This window comes from Mesocricetus auratus, unplaced genomic scaffold (assembly GCF_017639785.1).
Source record: "Mesocricetus auratus isolate SY011 unplaced genomic scaffold, BCM_Maur_2.0 Super-Scaffold_100007, whole genome shotgun sequence".
Classification (NCBI taxonomy): Eukaryota; Metazoa; Chordata; class Mammalia; order Rodentia; family Cricetidae; genus Mesocricetus; species Mesocricetus auratus.
The window spans coordinates 39193485-39211864 of NW_024429191.1; the positions used below are offsets into that span (position 1 = coordinate 39193485).

Genomic DNA, 18380 nt, shown 5'->3' on the forward strand with positions numbered 1-18380 from the left:
CAAAATGATCTTTCAAAATTGATGAAGAAATAAAGGTATTTTAAGACCAACACAAATGAAGGACATTCATGACAAGCCAGCACTGCAGAAGGCTCTCAGTGGAACACTTCACAGGGAGGAGGGTGGAAGACAGCCTGACAGCAGATAAACAGACCAAACTTGGGGAGTAAATAACTGTGTCTGACAAGGCAGCTCAGCAAAGCCTCAAATCTGTTATGGGAGCAGAAAATACTGGTAGCCCAAGAAAACAGAACGTCATCTAACACATTTGTAGAAAAGTAGCAAACCCTTTTCTACAATGTTCTTAAATGCAAATGACCTCAACTAATCACTAAAAAGATACAAACTAACGGACTTGGTTTGAAGACAAGAACTAGCTATATGCCATCTGGGTTTTACATAGGTTCTAGGGATTTGAACTCAAGTCCTTATGATTGGTTTTTACCACACCGAGCCATCTCCCCAGTCCTAAAATCATGTGTTATATAGTTGCATGTACATTCTATTGGGCCTGTTCTTGCTCATGAGTGCCAAGAATGGGAACAGAGCTACCACCCACCTGCAGCTTGCCTGTCCACTGATCATCTTGTTTCCTCCAGACTTGGGAATTGTCCCCACCAATCAGCACTACAACTGGCAGGTGGCATGCAGTGGCAGAAGGGAGGACCCAGAAGGAACCTTTCCAGAACAGCCTCAGCAATAAGGTAAAGAACTGGACTTGGAACTCAGCGATCCCTTTTGGGCAATAGCTATAGGCCTCCACTGCAGCTCTTCAGACAGCTTGAGTCAGATTCCATGTCCAGAAAACGAGGACCAGAATCCCTGAGACATGCCTAGTATAAGCATAGAGGTGTGTATGTGTATGGGGGTGCCTGGCTGCATGTTTACCAGGACACTGAGGCTAACAAGAGAACAAGTGTGTTGAGTGTGTATACACAGTCCAGCCACTTACGCCCTGAGGGGGTACCATTCTCCTATGGGATCTTTAGTGGGTAGTGTCAGCAGCAGATAAGAGCATGTTCAAATGCAAGTGTTCAGGCTTGAACTGAATAAGACGTAGGATAGGTGAAGCTCATCACTACACGGGTTAATATGCTCTGGGGAATTAGGATGCATGTGCTCAGGCTTACAAGCCAAGAAGTAGAGATTATAAGTCAGTCAGTCCAGGGCCAGGGAGTCATACTCAGAAGGTTTGGGCCTGTGGGCCAAGATTAGAGGTGTGAGTAGGAGGGACATAGTTAAGAGTAGGAACAGGGAAAGGGTTGTGTCTCTGAGGCTGAAGATAAGTGCTTATTGCTGAAGACACCATACACTTAGGACAAAACACTTGGAGGAACTGAGCTGGACCTTATCTGAAAGTCTCCTCCCTGAAAGACTACCTTCCATAGTCTTGGAAGGTGCTATGGAAACTGCTAAGGGAAGAAAGCAACCAATAGTCCTACCCATCTATAATACCTATCAACCACAGCAACGACCAACATGGCAAGGTGATCGTGCAGTGGTGGCACTCGTATCTTAGCAGTAACCAACAGCTGTCTAATTGGATTTAAGACTTGCTCAACAGGAGGGGAATCATCATGGTGCTGTCAACCTAGCCATCTACTCAGGACAGTGAAGGCATGGATCTTTGTGGAGAACCTACTATAACCACTTCACTAAACCAGCATAATTCCCAATGGCATTCCACACAGTTATCCTTATACCCACAGGTAACTGTGGCTACCAATCCACACCACAGAAGCTTCTCTTTGCAGCAGACAGAGATCAGTACAGAAAAACCACAAAAACTGGTCAAAATGCAGAGAACGATGGACGACAGAGTCCCCAGCCCCAGTAAATACATCTACAACATAACTCATACACCTGAGGCTCAAGGGGCATTGCGGAAGAGGGACAGAAAGAGTGTAAGAGCTAGAAGACTGGGAAACTTCACCTACAGTAACTCAACGGCTACCTAAACAAGACTGAGCATGCACACACCAGCAGACACTCTAACACGCAAGAGGCACACCACCATGGACAAAGAACTACAGGCAAATAAAGAAATAGTCTTCCCCAGGGATGAGCCCCCAACTGGTTATCCAATACCAAGTGGTCAGCTCTGAAATCATGTACATGCAAACAATACTGACTGGGCTCTGAAAGTTGCGTTTATATTCACGCATATCTATGTAGCAATAGAATTAAAGAAAAGGCCAGGAATTTGAAAAGGATTGAGGTGGAAGATATGGGAAGAGTTAGAAGAAGGAAAAGAAATGGAGGGAAATGATGTAATTGTATTTCAATTAATGAAAAACTATTACTTTTAAAAGACTGAAGAAACTCCAGTTCTCCAGCCACACACTGTCTCCTCCAGTCCTAGTGGCTTAGGGATGTCTCTACCCCTGTAACTTTGAACCCTCCGCACACACTGCATGGATGAACTGTGTCAGTTTTTTTTTTAAATCAATGCTGATTTGAATAGAGAGGAAAATTTTAAATTAATATTGATTTGCACAGGGAACCATTTATTCACAAGGCATTAGTAATAAAGTTGCTAGAGACCCTACAATCAGAAAGCAAGCTTTAAGAACCAAGTAGCAAATATTATGACTCTGGAGCCTGGACTTTGAATCTTAGTTTTCAAGTTTCTAATGCAAAAAGAAAAAGGGTTAATAAAAATATCTGAAAACGTTAAGAGCAACATTAGATAAGGCTGTGAATAGCAGAACTTGGAACCCAAAGAATCATGAACTAAATAAAGTAGTTTATGTTTCCTCCATGGTCCAAGATAGCTGCTGGAGCTCCAGCCATCTCTATGTTCTAAGCAGTGGAAAGGAAGAGAAGAACAAATCACCCTGATCCTCTAACGACTCTTCCTGAAATTCTGTACATCTTAAGTACAGTTCCTTTGGCACTGGTTTCAGGGTCAGGGTACATTTCTTTGGTTCTGGTTGCAGGGCTAAAGTGTGTTTCTTTGGCTCTGCTCAGGGTATGTTTCTTTGACTGGCCCCTTTTCCCTACACATCTTTTTCTCCTCCATTTAGAAGCCCCACAAAGATCACGTGTTCTTAGAACTCTCTCCCTGTGAGAGTTCAGCGTTTGAGTCTGCTTTCAGGGCACCGGGTTTCATCTGTGCGCAGCATGGTAGCTGTTCTTGATTTCCCTCCTCCTGAAGTTCCACGCTGCTGGTTAGCACCAGTCTCAGAGCAGAGCAGGGTCTGCCTGTGCATTTTTCAGGAACTGGCCCTTGTTTGGGTTTAGAAAATTGCAGTGGTGTTTCCTGCTCAGAGCACAAGTTGGGCATCTAGAACGAAGCCCTGGTTGGGCTACTGTGCAAGGCAAGCGAGGCCATCTTGCTGAGCATTTCAGTCCTTCCTGCTTGTCGTTGTTGGCTCTGGTTCCCAGGGTTCCAGAAGCAGAGGGCCCTGCTCCCAGTTCCACCCTGGCTCCCTGTTTACCGTCTCATTTGGCCTGGTTTTGCCAAACTGGGTCAGGCTGGACGAGGACAGGAGAGCTGTTCAAATTGTCTGCTTTGCTGTGCCAAGTGGTACACACAGGCCTAGTCTCGAAAATACAATTTAACATACATCTTGACATTTGGACTAAGGTAAATGGGTTTTATTCAAAAGCAAACCATCTGTCTGTGAGGCGAAGAACAGGTAGGAGCAGGCATTGTCCCAGAACAATTGTCCTAATTACAGAGAAACTCTAATTTTACAGCAGGGCAATGCAAACTTTTTAGAAAGAATTGCCTGTCTTTTTAAAATGCAGAGACAGTGAGAGTTCATTTTATTCACTGATAGAATAGACCAGATCAATTCCTGAATGTCACTAGTCTCACATCCACACACCCAACACCCTAGAAGCAAAAGGGGAGGCGTGGAGCTGGAGAGATGGCTCAGCCTCAGCGGTTGAGAGCCCTTACTGATCTTCCAGAGGACCTGAGTTCAGTTCCCAGCACCCATAAGGAGTGGCTCACACCTGCCTATAACTACACCTCCAGGGGATGCAATGCCTTTGGCCTCCATGGGCACCACATCCATGTGCACATGACAACATGCACATAGTTTAAAATAATAAAAAATAAATCCATAAAGGGAGAAATATAGGAGAAATGAGGAGAGGTTTGGGGAATTCTTCAGAGGAGTGGCAAAACCAAAAAACCTTTAAAGTAGTGGTGGGGGTAGTTTAGTCAGTAAATACTTTCCCTGCAGGCTTGAGGACCTGACTCTGATGCCCAGAACCTCATAAAAAAACAAAAACAAAAACAGCAGCAGCATCAACAACAACAAAAAACCTGGGTATGCTGGCACCTACCTGCTTGGAATCTTAGCACTGGAGAGGTGAAAGCAGGTGTTTTCCTGGGGCTCAGCAGCCCGGCAGCCGAGCTCAGTGAACTCTTGGTATCAGTGAGAGACACAGTCTCAGACAACTATGCAGAAGGTTCCTAAAGAACACCCAAGGTTGACGTCTGCCTCCACAAACATGCTACAGACACACACACACCCGCACACAAGGATGCACAATACAAGCGCTCACGTGCACACACACACACACACACTCACACTTAGAGTAGAACTGTGTGTCCCACTCTCCCAAGTGAGTCATAGATTCCCCACTCTCTGGAGCTGTTATTCTTGCCCCTGCTCGGCTTGCCCCTTGCCAATCAGGGGCTTCTTAACGTTCAGATGGAAGATGAAATGCCACTGTGTAAAGTGAGGACACGACCGATCCGAGCTATGGTTGAGAAGACTTTTATTGTAGATATGAGGAACAGTACAGCCAGGGGCATCTGGAAGATTCCAGGGCATGGAGAAAAAGAAGTAGTGTCGACATGACCAGCAGATTGAACTGGGTCATGAGAGGAGAGAGAGAACGGGAAAAGAAGAGAAAGGGGAGAGAGGGCCAAGAGAGACAGGGGCAAGAGAGGGACAGCCTAGAGGGTCAAGTGAGCCAAGAGAGCAAAGAGAGCGATGACTGAAATGGCAGGTTATGTAGGATTGAGAAGCTGGGGAAGGGAAGCCTATGAGTTAGGGATGGTGGTGGTGAGGAGAGCTGAGAGGAGCCACAGGTTCTGAGAGAGCCTGGAGGCCAGCATGCACTTTGGTATGCTAACAGGCACAGCTAATCATTTGTCCGTGGACCTGACAGCCGCATCTTTCAGGAGGAGTGGCAGTTCCTTCCCAGTGTTCCTTTAAGATTCGGTCCCTATCAGATCTGATCCTGTGTACCGTCCATCTTGTTCATATTGCTATTTGCAAGGTGTGCTGGCACTGGGAAAATTGATCCTGAGTTGCTTAGAGCTGAGCACTCAGGGAGGGAGAAGTGTGGCCACTGAGTATACTTGGAGATAATTCTGGCTTCACAGATGCTAGAGAGTGATTAGGAAAGGGACTGCATAAGGCATTCTATATTGTTCAAACACCAAGGGCAATGGTCAGAGTGCCAAGACCCCCAAGTATCTACAGCAGGTGTGTAGAGCAATGTTTGGGGTTCCTGATGCCTAAGGACCCAGCTCAGGTGTGTGTACATGACTGGAGGCTTTGGTCCTTTGTTGTGGTTTGAGACAGAGTCTCACCATGTTGCCCTTGCTGGCTTGGAACTAGCTATGTAGAACAGTCTAGCTTTGAACTCATAGAGATTCACTTATCTCTGCCTCCCAAATACTAGGATTAAGGTATGAATCACCTGTAGTCTGTGGTCTTTTAGTGCCTAAAGCAGTTGTTTGGGGCAGTGCCTGGAGCCCCTGATCCCTAAGGACCTAGAGCAGATGAATGGAGCTGTGCCTGGAGTCCCTGGTCCCTAAGGACCTGAAGCAGGTGTGTGTGGAGTTGTGCCTGGAGGCCCTGATCCCTAAGGACCTAGAGCAGATGAATGAAGCTGTGCCTGGAGTCCCTTGTCCCTAAGGACCTGAAGCAGGTGTGTGGAGTTGTACCTGGAGTCCCTGGTCCCTAAGGACCTGGGTCATGTTTATGGGGCCGTACCTGTGTCCGCAAGGTCCTCAAGTGGCTTTGTGGAGCACTGATTTCTTGTAGCAGCTGTGTGGCACCTCCCTTTAAATAGCTGGATTAATTTCTGAAACATGTGTGATGAAAGCTTCTTTTTTCTTTTAAAAAGGGTTTTTATTTTACGTGTATGTTGCCTGTGTGTAAGTGTATTACATGTACATGGTGTCTCTCTTGAGTCCACAAGCAGACATCAAATTCCCCCTGGACCTGGAATTACAGATGGTTGTGAGCAGCCATGTGGGTGCTGAGAGCTAAGCCTGGGTCCTCTGCAGTAGCAGCAAGGGTCTTTTTTTAACCATTGAGCCATCTCTCCAACCCTGAGTTGTGATAGTTTCTAAGTTAGTGGAGTGTTTCCAGTATTAACTGCCTCTTGGGGCCTGGGGGCTTACAGGTAGGAGTTCCCAAAGGGCTCAGATACCATGTCACCTCAGTGAAGATGCATCCCTTCTTTAGAAAAGGCATGGGCCATCCATGGCCACAGCATCATTGGCCACTGCACAGAGTGTAGTTCTGCCTGGGTGTTCTCATAGTTCAGGCTGGCCTCCAACTTGCATTTCTCCTACCTTAGCCTTCTAAGTGATGTGATTACAGGCTTGATCATAGCCTCCATCTGTCTGGATTTCTAAATCTTGGGTATTTTGGCCCTTGGGTCCTTCCCTGAACTAAGTCTCCACTCTCTGCTTGGAGACCTGGCCTTGTGTAGCTTGGCTGATGTGGAGGTGACTATATACTGCACAGGTTCTACATGACTGGCCAGGCACAGGAGAGGTCTGGTACACACAGTGTCCTCCACTGGGGTCTTCCAACAAGACTGCAGCATTGACGACAGGAGAAACACAGACAGGGGAGCCTCTCAGGATGCTTTCCTTCGGTTTCTCACTCCCGTGGCCATCTTTTGTTAGGACTTTCCACTCTCCTCACTGCGACCCTCTGGAAACTGTCTAGCTGGCTAATAGACTCTGAGTGTCCTCTTCCAGGGAACCTTGTTTGAATAAGAATCCCTGCCTTCTGCCCAGCTGTACCAATGAGCAGTTTATTAAAGTGTGTGTGGGTTGAGGTCTAGCTTTTATAGCTATGTTATAGAAAAGAGCCGGTGTAGCCTCTGAATTGGAGTTCTTGCATAGGGATATATATCAGCTGTCTGGTTCTTTGGCTTCGATTTGACAGGCCACTTCTCTGCAGAGGGAGGTGAGTCACTGTCTCTGGGTAGCCAAATGGGAATGGAAGAGTGCCAAAGGCAAGCAGATGTCTTAGCATCATTGCTCAGATCTAGCACAAATGTCCCATGCTTCCAGGGGAGAACAGAGTGTGGGGAGAAAGGACAAAGGACATGTTACATAGCGACAGTGATGATGTTGCTGGCTTAAGACAGTACCACACCTAAGACCAGAGGCTAACTGACATGTTGAAAGTCTTCATCCTCTCAGCCCAAGGGCCGGCCTGCTTCCACAGCTAGAATGTTCCTCGTCCTTCACGGGAGGACAGGCAGATGCATAAAGCCTGCAGTGACAGCAGCATCCACAGGCAGGACTCCATCTGGCTGTGCTCTCTCCTCCATCAGAAAAAAGTGGAGTGATAGCCGCGGCCAGACAGAAATTAGGAGCTGAACATTTCCATCGCGGCAGATCACTAGCATTTGCTGGGCAGAAGCCAGTGCCCACTAAGCTGCCATGTGACCAGAACTGACCCTCCAAACTCCAGGCTTCCACTGGGCAGCCAAGATCATCACTCACAAGTGTATGTGTGTGTATACACATGCAAACGGGCAAGCACACAGGAACACACACAGCACACTAACTACCCCGACTCCGTAGCATTGTTGTGGGAATTATGGGAGAATGTTCTAGTCCAGTGCAGAGTCACCACAGAATTTCCAGGAGTCCCCCCTCTTTGGAGAGGAAAAAGAATACTTGTAAAACCCAATGACAGACACAAACTAGGTGGGAGTCTTCTTAAGTAACCCTCCATAGCTGACTGACCTCTCTTCCTGACCCCCTGCACCAGTTCCTCCACTGAGAAAACATGACTGAGACCCTCACTCCTGGGAAAATGGACTTTAAATGAAAAGCTTTCATTAGGCAGGGGACCACAGCAAGGGAAGAGGTATGCTAGTGATGGCCTTCCTTACCCCTCCAGGCAACTCTGAACACTCTGGGCAGAAACCTGCATGGGCCATGTGCTAGTTTGACTGTAACTGGCCCCCATAAGCTCATAGGAAGGGGTTCTATTAGGAGGTATGGCCTTGTTGGAGGAAGTGTGTCACTGTGGGGGTGGGCATCGAGGTCTCCTAGTTCAAGCTATGCCCAATGAGACCGTTCACTTCCAGTAGCCTATGGGTCAAGATGTGGACTCTCAGCTCCTTCTGCAGCACCATGTCTGCCTGCAACCACCATGTCACACCATGATGATGATGGACTAAACCTCAGAAAACGTACGCCACCCCAATTAAACGCTTTTCCTTTATAAGAGTTGTGGAAGGGCTGGAGAGATGGCTCAGAGGTTAGGAGCATCGGCTGCTCTTCCAGAGGACCGGGTTCAATTCCCAGCACCCACATGGCAGCTCACAACTGTCCTGTGACTCCAGTTCCAGGGGATCTAGCACGCTTGCACAGACATGCGTGCAGGCAAAACAACCAATGCACTAAAAATAAACAAAAAAGAGTGGTGGTGGTCATGGTGTCCCTTCACAGCAATAGAAAGCCTAAGACGGGCCAGAAAAGAGCACTTTGAGAGTAAGGTTCTCTGCAAGGTGACCCCTCACTTATAGCTCCCCAGGTGCTCAGAAGGAGGGTCCCAAGAGAGCCAGGGAGAGGTTGTCTTGCTTTTTGTTATTTAAGCTAATTTGTGTCTCTCAGCACTGTCATAATACAAATACCTGAGCTACTTACTGTGGGCTTATAACTCTGGAGTTTCAGCCTGTGACCTGTTGACCCACTGCTGTTAAGCCTGAGGCCAGGTGGCACGTCCTAGTGGGAGCACGAGGCCAAAACTGCTTATCTAATGACTACAGAGCAAACAGAGGAAGAGACCGGAGACTGCTGAAGTTCCCACCGCCTCCCAGGAGGGCCAGGCTGAGGACCAAGGCTCTGTGGAACCGTTTCGATGTAAACTACGCCTTCTGGGCTAGTTTTAGGTATAGGTCAATAGATGTGAGTTGGTTCACATCACTGTGGAACAGACTAGGACTTCATCTTGCAGATCTGAACTCTGGACTCATTAAACAGTCTCCATCTCCCCTTGGGTAACCAGCACTGTTCTTTCTGATCCTGTGAACTTGAGCCCTTCGGATACCTCATGTGAGCAGATCATTCATTTGTGTGAGGATCCCCTCAAGCACATGACAGGACTTCCTTCCTTTGTACAGCTAATGCCCTCATACATGTTCACTAGTGGACAGTAGGACTCCCTCCCTCTCCCACCCTCTCTCTTCTCTCTCCCCCAACTCCCTCCTCCCCCTCCCTCTCTGTTCTCTCTCTGTCTCTCTGTCTCTCTCTGTCTCTCTGTCTCTCTCTGTCTCTCTGTCTCTCTGTCTCTCTGTCTCTCTGTCTCTCTCTCTCTCTCTCTCCCCTTGCCCACCCCTTAGCAGTACTGGGAATTGAACCCAAGCCTTACCCATGCCAGAAAAGGACTCCACCGTTGAGCTATGTATCTTCCCACTTTTTTATTTAAAGCCTTCAGACAAGGTCTCACTAACTTGTCTAGTCTGGCCTTGGACTTGCTGTATAGCATAGACAAGCCTTGAACTTCCACTCCTCCTGCCTTGGCCTTCCAAGTAGCTGGGATCACAGACCCAGGCCTGCAGTAACCGCTTGCCTCCCAGCTAGCTGGCCACTTTGAAGATCCTGAGCAGGCGAGCCAAGCCCCTGCCTCTGCGCATGCGCAGCCCTGCTCTCTCGTCTTTTGGCTATAGAATCAGAATTAGTGCTGCTGATGGGTAGTCACATTTTTTAATTAGAAACATTTTAATTTATTATTGTGTGTGAGAGAGCGTATGGGTGAGGTCAGAGGACAGCTTGGGAAGCTGGTTCTCTCCTTCTACCTTATCACAGATTTGAGAGATGGACAGCAGGCCACCAGGCGATTACAGTGATTGCTGTACTCACTGAGCCATCTCACACCCCACTTTTTAACTTGGTGAAGGACCTCCACGCTGTGTTCCATTGGCATCCCTAACAGTGAAGATGGTCCCGGTTTGCCACAGCTTCAGCCATGGGAGTGTTGCTATCTGGAGAGGGCTGCAGATTTGTTCTGGTTCTGCTTTGATTTGAACGCACACCACGAGGGCTGTGGCCCTGGCCTTTTTGCTTTTCAGTAGCATCGGCGTTTCGGTTTGAGCTGAGTTTCTCTGTAGCTGGTGACACTGAGCAGTATTCATACGCCATCCCACTTGCATACCAGTTTGGGGAGATATCCAAACCCTTTGCTGTTATTTGTTTTTATTTTGTCATTTCTGAGGCTGGAAAGCGGGCCCTCTCACCTGATGGGTGAGCACTCTACCACTGGGCTGTTCCCCTGGGTCTTGCCCATTTTCAAATCTGATTATTTGGTCTCTACTGTTGTAGTTATTTGTCTATTCCCAGTATTCACCATTATCTGTTACACTATTTGCAAGTATTTCAACTGTCCCCAGACTGCTAGCAGGCATGTCTGACCACGAGTGAGCTCAACAGATGCCCTTAGATCCGAGGGCTCTCACCACCACCCTCACTTTGGGACTGGCAAGTCCCCATGGCAAACAGAACTAGTTCTTTTCATCACTTCAGGGGTTTTGGGGAAGTCCTGTGTATTTGTCAATAAAGCACTGTTGACCAATAGGGAACCAAGATAGGTGGGACTAGGAGTCCAGAAGGACTCTGGGAAGGAGAAACACAGGAAGTCAAGATGTAACCACCATGGGGTAGGAAGCCCGGAAATTTCTCCGGTAAGAGAAATACTTAGATTAACAATTATGGGATAAATACTTAAGTCAGAGCTAGCCAGTAAGAAACAAGCAAGGCCAACAGCTTCATAATTAATACAGCCTCCTGTGTGTTATTGGGACTGATGCGGCTCTGGAACCAGGATGGCGGGAAGGCTTCTCTTTACACAGGGGTGCCTCTCTCTGTTGGGCCCCAGCCCCCACGGGGTCTCTGTGAGTTGCTTGTCAGCCAATAACCACAGGTGCATCCTGTTTTCTAGTCCTGGCTCACAGTCCCGGCCTTGCCCCACTGGCATCAACCTCTAATTATGAAAACATGAGCTCTTACACATGGGGTTTTTCTACTGTGCTGTAAGTCTGTATATAAGGCTGCTCCCTCCTTTCAATAAACACACACACACACACACACACACACGCACGCACGCACGCACGCACGCATGCACGCACGCACATACATTCTCTTAGCACAAACGGCTGGACATCTTGTCTTTCATTTAAATCTCCAGGCTTTCTCCCGATACGTTAGACTTGCTCGTGGCACAGGCGCCACATCTCTCTGCCCCATGGATTCCTGTCATACAAGCCAAAGAGCAAACACTGGCAGCTGGAGCTTCAAGTTGAGTGTCAGTCTTATGCCACCTTCATCCCACCTTTCTTCAGGAGCCACAGCCTCTGCTCCAACGAGGCCTCAGACTGAGGAGATTCACATAGTTGTCCAGTGAGCCCACAGACACAACGCATTTCCATATACTGGGCTGGGGGAGCTTATGTTCCAACATTAGAAGACAGGACATTCATCATGCCTCATATTATACCGGGTGCTTCTGGGTAAGAGAAAGCTAGTGAGCTCTGGGGCCCTGGCTTGGCCCATTTACTGGATTTGTCTCTGAAATGTTCCCCCAAAAGCTCACATGCTAAAGCCTTTGTCGCCAGTCTGTGGTACTTTTTTGAGGAAGTGGACGTTTCAGGAGGTATAACCTAGTGGGAGGAAGTTGGGTCTTTGGACATGTATCCCTGATGGGGATACTGAGACCCTGCCATTTCCTCTTTGTTGGCTTCCTGACCACCATGAGCTGACAGCATTCTCCATCCAGGCCCTTGCCACAGTGCTGCACCTTAACACGGGCTCAGAAACACCAATGCAGTGACCGTGGACTATAGCCTCTGAAACCAGGAACTGACACAACGCCCCACCCCTTTGAACTTGACCCTCTGAAGTTTGTCACTGAGATGGAAAAGTCGATCACTGTTCCTCACAGCTGCACGTCGCCCCTGGCTGGGGCACCACTAGAAGGGGAGCCATGACAAAGAACTGCTCCCCTCCCCTGTGGAGGAGGTCTAACGTCATCATCCTGATGCTGTGTGTTCTAAAGGATGCTGTCAGCAGGTGGAGAGGTGGCTCAGTGGTTAAGGGTATGCTGAGCGCCTGAGTTTAATTCAGGGCCAGTATCCACATCTGCTGACTCACACAACCTACAACTCCAGCTCCAGGGGACCCAATGCCCTGTTCTGGCCTCCATGGACACCTGCATGCATGTGTCATAGACACACACTCACACACACACACACACACACACACACACACACAGACTCGCAGGATGGCAGCTGAGTGGGTGATGGCATTAACCCTGCTACTGCCAAGCTGGGAACTCAGTTTTACAGCTGGATGTCTCCCTCCATACTCACCCCAGACTTAGCACTAGATGCCACCCCTGTGTCCTCAGATCCACAGATTCAGTTCCTGCTGCTCTATGGAGCATGGGGTGGGGTTGGGAACTTGGGAAGTTTTCATAGAGACCAAGAACAGAAGGGAAGGTGTATTGCTTTGTGTGTACGTGGTTGGGCTTTGTGTGTGTTGCATGCTTGCACATCTGCGCACATGTGCCCAGGGAGGACGGAAGAGGGCATCAGATGCCCTGGGACTGGAGTTACAAATAGTTGTGAGCCTCCACGTGGGCACTGGGAATTGAACCTAGGTCCTCTGAGAGAGCAATCAGTGAGTGCTCTTAACCACTACGCCATCATCACTCCAGCCCTAAGAAGAAGTTTTTGATAGCATTTATTGAGACAAACAGCATGTGCCTTTGTCCCAGAGTGTGATCTCCATGGGGACAAGGGCTCCACTGCAATTGCTACATCACAGCACCAGAGGCATTCAGGGACAATCTATCAAAGGCTGTGTTAAGAGCTGAGGATGTGACTTGGGGATAGTAAACTTGCTCTTTTTATATAACACTCACTTCTGACCAGTGTTGTTCCCCTACCCCATGCACGTCTGTCTGCCCACCTACCTGTCTGCCTCCCTCTCTATGTCTGCCTCTGTCTCTCCCTTCTCTCATTCTCTCCCTTTTGCCTGTCTATGTGTCTGCCTCTATGTGTATGTCTGTCTCTCTGCCCCACCCCATTGGTCTGAACTCGATTTTCTCATTTTAAAACTTAGAGGCATTGATAATCTTGAAACCTGTTAGGAATTCTAAAGGATTTATTTATTTATTTATTTACTTATTTATTAAGACAGAGTTTTTCTGTGTTCTTGGCTGTCTTGGAATTCACTCTGTAGACCAGACTGGCCTCGAACTCACAAAGATCTGCCTGTCTCTGCCTTCCAAGTGCTGTGATTAAAGGCGTGTGCCACCACCACCTGGACTTTGATTTATTTTTTGTTTTTTGTTTTTAATTTAAAAACTTTTTTCTTTTAAAACCTTGATTTTAATTCCAGGAAGAAAACTCAGGCTGTGCCCTGGAGCGTCATTTCTGACCTTTTCTTCCCCATGTTTGGCCACTTGGGCTGTCTGTCTGGAACAATGTGTAAGAGTGTGAGGAGACGCCCTTGACAGCCCTTCTTGGGCCCTCAGGCCCTCCGTCCCTCCCTCCTGCAGAAGGGGCTTCTTGGGCCCTCAAGCCCTCTATCCCTCCCTCCTGCAGTAGGGCTTGCATTTCCTGCCCACACCAGGATTTCACCAAGGAGCCGGTTCCTAAGAAGTCAAACAAAGCTGCAAGTGTGACCAGGGGGAAGCAACATGAGTCTGACCTTCCCTCCCAGTGGTGTGGGCTGCCCTGTGACAAAGCCAGGTTAGGATGTCAGCAAGACTGGCCTGTCACCTGCCCCATCGAAACAGACAGAGCCCAGGAGGTCACAGGAAAGGCTGCCAAGGGTAGCCCTTTTTCTGGCATGCCCTCCCACCAATCAGCACACAGAACACACTTTCTAGGCCTGATAGTTTTGCCAGCAGTGACTCACACACAGAGCTGAGTGAAACATGTGTATGTGCATGGATTAATTTTCAAAACGGAATTTTTTCCTTTGGTGAAAACAGTTCACAATATTAATTTTTCTTTCTTTTTTGTTTAGGAGACTGAAATGGGATTGCAAAACAGCTTGCAAAATGGAAATCCCAGCCAGCATGGTGGCAGGCATGGTAAAATCTCATGGTGTCAATATGACCATATGTCCTCTGGTCATCACTTAAACATTTCATCAATAAAGAAAGGGGAGGATGTAGCAGCCCCAGTCACGGATTTCTTTTTTTTTTCTGGAAAAATGAAAATTGTCCTGTAGGTGCCACTCAACTGATCTCTGCCACTAATGGTAGGCCCTCTGGCCACCTCTGGACTAGTCACGAGCCAGGGTGAGTGTGATGGTCACAGCGTGCTCCCATGCGGTCACTGTGTTCCTTTGTCTGCCAGGCATGGCTGATCTTTGACAAAAAGAAAAGCCAGAAACGCCCCATTGTGCTACAGAGTGTTTAATCTCTCTGCCATCTGCTCCCCTCAACACATCCACATCAGCAGCCACTCAGGAGCAGCAAGCTGTGTCTGGAAGGGTTTTTGGAAAGTCTCTCTGAGTGACAGGTGTGAGAATGATGGCAGCCCTGCTGCTCTGCAACGCTGGGGACGCTTTAGGGAGCCCAAGTGTCTGCAAAGGTTGGCAGGAGGTGGATTTAAGGTCGTGCCTTGTCTCTGATCTGTGAGCCTCTGGATTCTGCAGTCACTGTCAAGTGCGTCGTGCTTTCATGGTTCCCTTTGCATTGGCAGAGGCGTGCCTGGGTGTGTGTAGCAGGTTTGGAGCTCAGCTTTAGATGTTGGGGGGGGTTTGTTTTGTCATCCATGGTGCTCTTAAGGTCCTTCAGCTGAACTGTGTTCAGCCCTAAAGTGGCTTGGTTGCCCCCTGCCATCTAGGAAGGCTTCGATTGCTGCTTCTACACTATTGTTCCTGTGTCACTGAGGAAATCTGTTTTCCTGTCCTGGGAGCGTGTTAGTCCTGCTTATCTTCATGCAGGAGGCCCAGCTGGCCAGGCTCCTGGGTGAGGCCCTCACCACTAGACCAGACCAGGGAGCACCTGACCATGGACCAGAAGGATGGATTCTTTTCTTTGTTTTGTTTTGTTTTTTTGAGACAGGGTTTCTCTGTGGCTTTGTAGACTGTCCTGGAACTCACTGTGTAGACCAGGCTGGCCTCGAACTCACAGAGATCGCCTGCCTCTGGCTCCCGAGGGCTGGGATTAAAGGCGTGTGCCCGGCAAGAAGGATTGATTCTTATCTGCCACCATCCACATTGATCATCCAGGGAATGTTTTGTTGACAGATCCTTATCTTTCTGGTCAGACCCTACTCCTCATGTGCCCCCACCCTAACCCCAGCACAAGAGAACATGCACAGAGCTGGGGCCGATGTCTTGATCTCTCATCCCCGAGGCAAGGGCTGATCACCCCTGTGAAGTGATGAGTCTGATCATATATGGCGGCAATGCCAATGTGTGAGCTCAGGAAAAGGATTGTGAAACTGAAGAGGGCGAGGGGAGAAGGGAGGGAGAAGGCTCGCACAATAAAGGCTTGGTCCTTTGCCTCTGATGTGCTAGTAGTTGCCTAGTGAGAAAAGGTTAAGTCATCGTGAGCCTCTTTCAAGGGACACTGGGACCCCATTTCTTCCTCTCTGCTTCCCAGGTGCCATGAAGTGAGCAGATTCTTCCATTCCACGGGTCTGTTGTGATGCCCTGTACTGCCCTCAGGGCCTGTGCCCCCAGAAAAAGGTAGCCAAAAGAAATCTTTCCTACTTTCAAGCTGGTCCTCATCTATTTGTCACACTGACCACAGATGGTTAGCACTGTCACCAGCTGTGTCTGACAGATGTGTACCTTGTAACTGCTCCTCCCGATTTGTGCTTAGGCTGCCTGACACAGCCCAGTGCTCTTCACCACCAGAGACCAAGGAGGAGCTGAGCAGGACTGGCTTCCCCATGTGGCTTCCTGCTTCCTCTCTTTCCTTACCCAACTTTCATCGGAATTACTCTTAGTCTGTTTGGGCTGCTGTGACAGAAGGGGCATGGGCTGTGTGCTTATGAACAGTTAACAGTTTGCTGTTTACAACTCTGAAGGATGATAGTTCAAGATCAAGAATATGCTTGCATATTGTTGAGCCCACCTCCTGAGTATAGACACTCCCTCCGTATCTGGAAGGGGTAAAAAGCTCTCAGGTGCCTCATTGATAAGGACTACTTAGTTTCGTTTCCTGTTGCAATGATAAGATATTCTGACAAAAGCAATTTAAAGGAAAGTAAAAGAGGTTTATTCCAGTTTACAGTTCAAGGCTATCGTGAGGAAGACGAGGTGGCAGGAGATTGATATAGTCATATTGCATTCGCAATCAGGGAATAGAAACGTGAATGTATGCTGATACTCAGCTCTCCTTCTCTAGTCCAGGATCTCATCCAGAGAATGGCCACCCACAGTCACAAGGTCTTGCCACCTCAGTTAACACAATCAATAGAATCCCCCAGAGATATGCTCAGAGGGCCATCTCCTAGGTGATTCCAGCCAAGTTGACAGCTAGCACCAATGACCAGTCATGCTAATCCCAGACTGAGGACTGCACCATCTTGACCAATCAGCTCCTAATGCCACAGCCTTGAAACTTAGGGTTTCAGCATTCCACCTTGGTGGTAGATGCATCAGACCGTAACCACTTGCTCAACCCCAATGTACAGTACAGAGCCAACCTGGAGAAGGTAGTCCTGCAGGAGCACATAGCTGAAGTTAGCTTTTAGAGTGACAGCTACTGGAAAACTTGACAGTCACCATGGGTCTTATGTTGGGCTGTGGAGAATTTCCCAGGCAGGAAGCTACTCCAGTCCCCACACTGAGGATGGCTCTTTGCACACTTTCTTCTCCCTTTGCAGCTGCAGCTATCCCTGGCCAGGTGGTTACATAAGAGTCCCCCTTGCCAACTGTCACCAAGGCCACCTAGAAACTCAAGAAGCTATCCAAACCCCAGTGCTAGCTGGCTGCAGGCTAGCTGACACTCTTCTTACTTCTTTCTGGTAGTCCTGGTTTGTGTTTTTGTTTCAAAGAAGGAAAACCATCAGCATGCATTTTCTACAAAATTAAGATGAGTTAAGAGGCCAGATGAGTTAAGATGCATGGCTGGCAATAATTCCCACCCCTAGCTGAGGAGGTATTGGCAGCTAATAGCTGCTGAAAGAAGGAGTCAGTTCTCTTTACAGGTGTGGTCCCTAGTAGTTCCACCATGTTCCAGAGCAGGCTCTACACCCAAGAGTATTGCACATCCAAAACTAGACTTGATGGGTTTAAAAGAGAGAAAACATGAGATTTGGTTGGTAGGGAGGTGGGGCATAGATCTGGGAGGAGTTGGGGTGGCCGGTGAATAGGATCAAAACACGATGTATGAAATTCTTGAATTAATAAAAACATTCTAAAAATGAAAAAGAGGCTGGGAGGAAGGGCCCAGTTTGGAAACACCACAGTTTCCTGGGTACTATCTGTGCCAGGTTTCATCCAAGGACAGGATTATGCAGGTATCCTCTTCCTATGCCTGCCCTCTCTCTGTGGACTGCCTGACCTCGGGTGACTCATTTAGTCTCTGGGTCTTCTGCAGGGTGTGATGAGGTTTCCAGGCATGCCTACCTATCCCCACAGTCTCCTCAGAAACACCTCCTTTTGTCATTCCCTCTATTCACTCCCTCTACAAGCAAGGATTGGCCAAGCTTGAAACCGAGTGCCAACGGGCCAGCAGAGGGCATGTCCTTACTCTTCCCAGGTCACATTGTCTGTCCCAGGATTCATTCTCTACATAGAAGGTAGCCAGACTCTAGCTAGGGCTTTTCTGGGCCCTTGGTTTACACCTCAGTTCATCGGTGGCATTTTCACAGGAAGAGCAAAAGGGTGTCAGTGTTCCCAGTATGCCCCTGAGGAGAGTGTGCCTGGAGAAGGACAGGTCCAGGGACTGCAGTACCCTCACCCAGAGCCCTGTGGAGTGCAGTGAGGTGGGGTAGGGGTGCTTAGCTCTGCCCAATGGCCAGTCAGTGCCAGCTTCAGGAAACCAAACTGTGCAGCCTCAAGCCTCATGCCTGTCCCTTCTGCTCCCCTGGGTGTCTCATTCCCTGTTCCCTCATCTTAGAGCCAGCAGTTCTAGAGAGAACCAGAAGAGGCACTCAGTCAAAGGCAGAAAAGCTAACTG

The 18380-nt window shown here is 48.4% G+C and overlaps 1 long non-coding RNA gene across 1 annotated transcript; it reads left to right on the forward strand.

Moving 5' to 3' along the window:
* Window positions 1–317: 317 nt before the first annotated feature.
* On the forward strand, window positions 318–14427 carry LOC121141348. The gene is made up of 2 exons (XR_005878235.1): window positions 318–704; window positions 14261–14427. It is a non-coding gene; the product is annotated as an uncharacterized LOC121141348 (long non-coding RNA).
* The last annotated feature ends 3953 nt before the right edge of the window (window positions 14428–18380 follow it).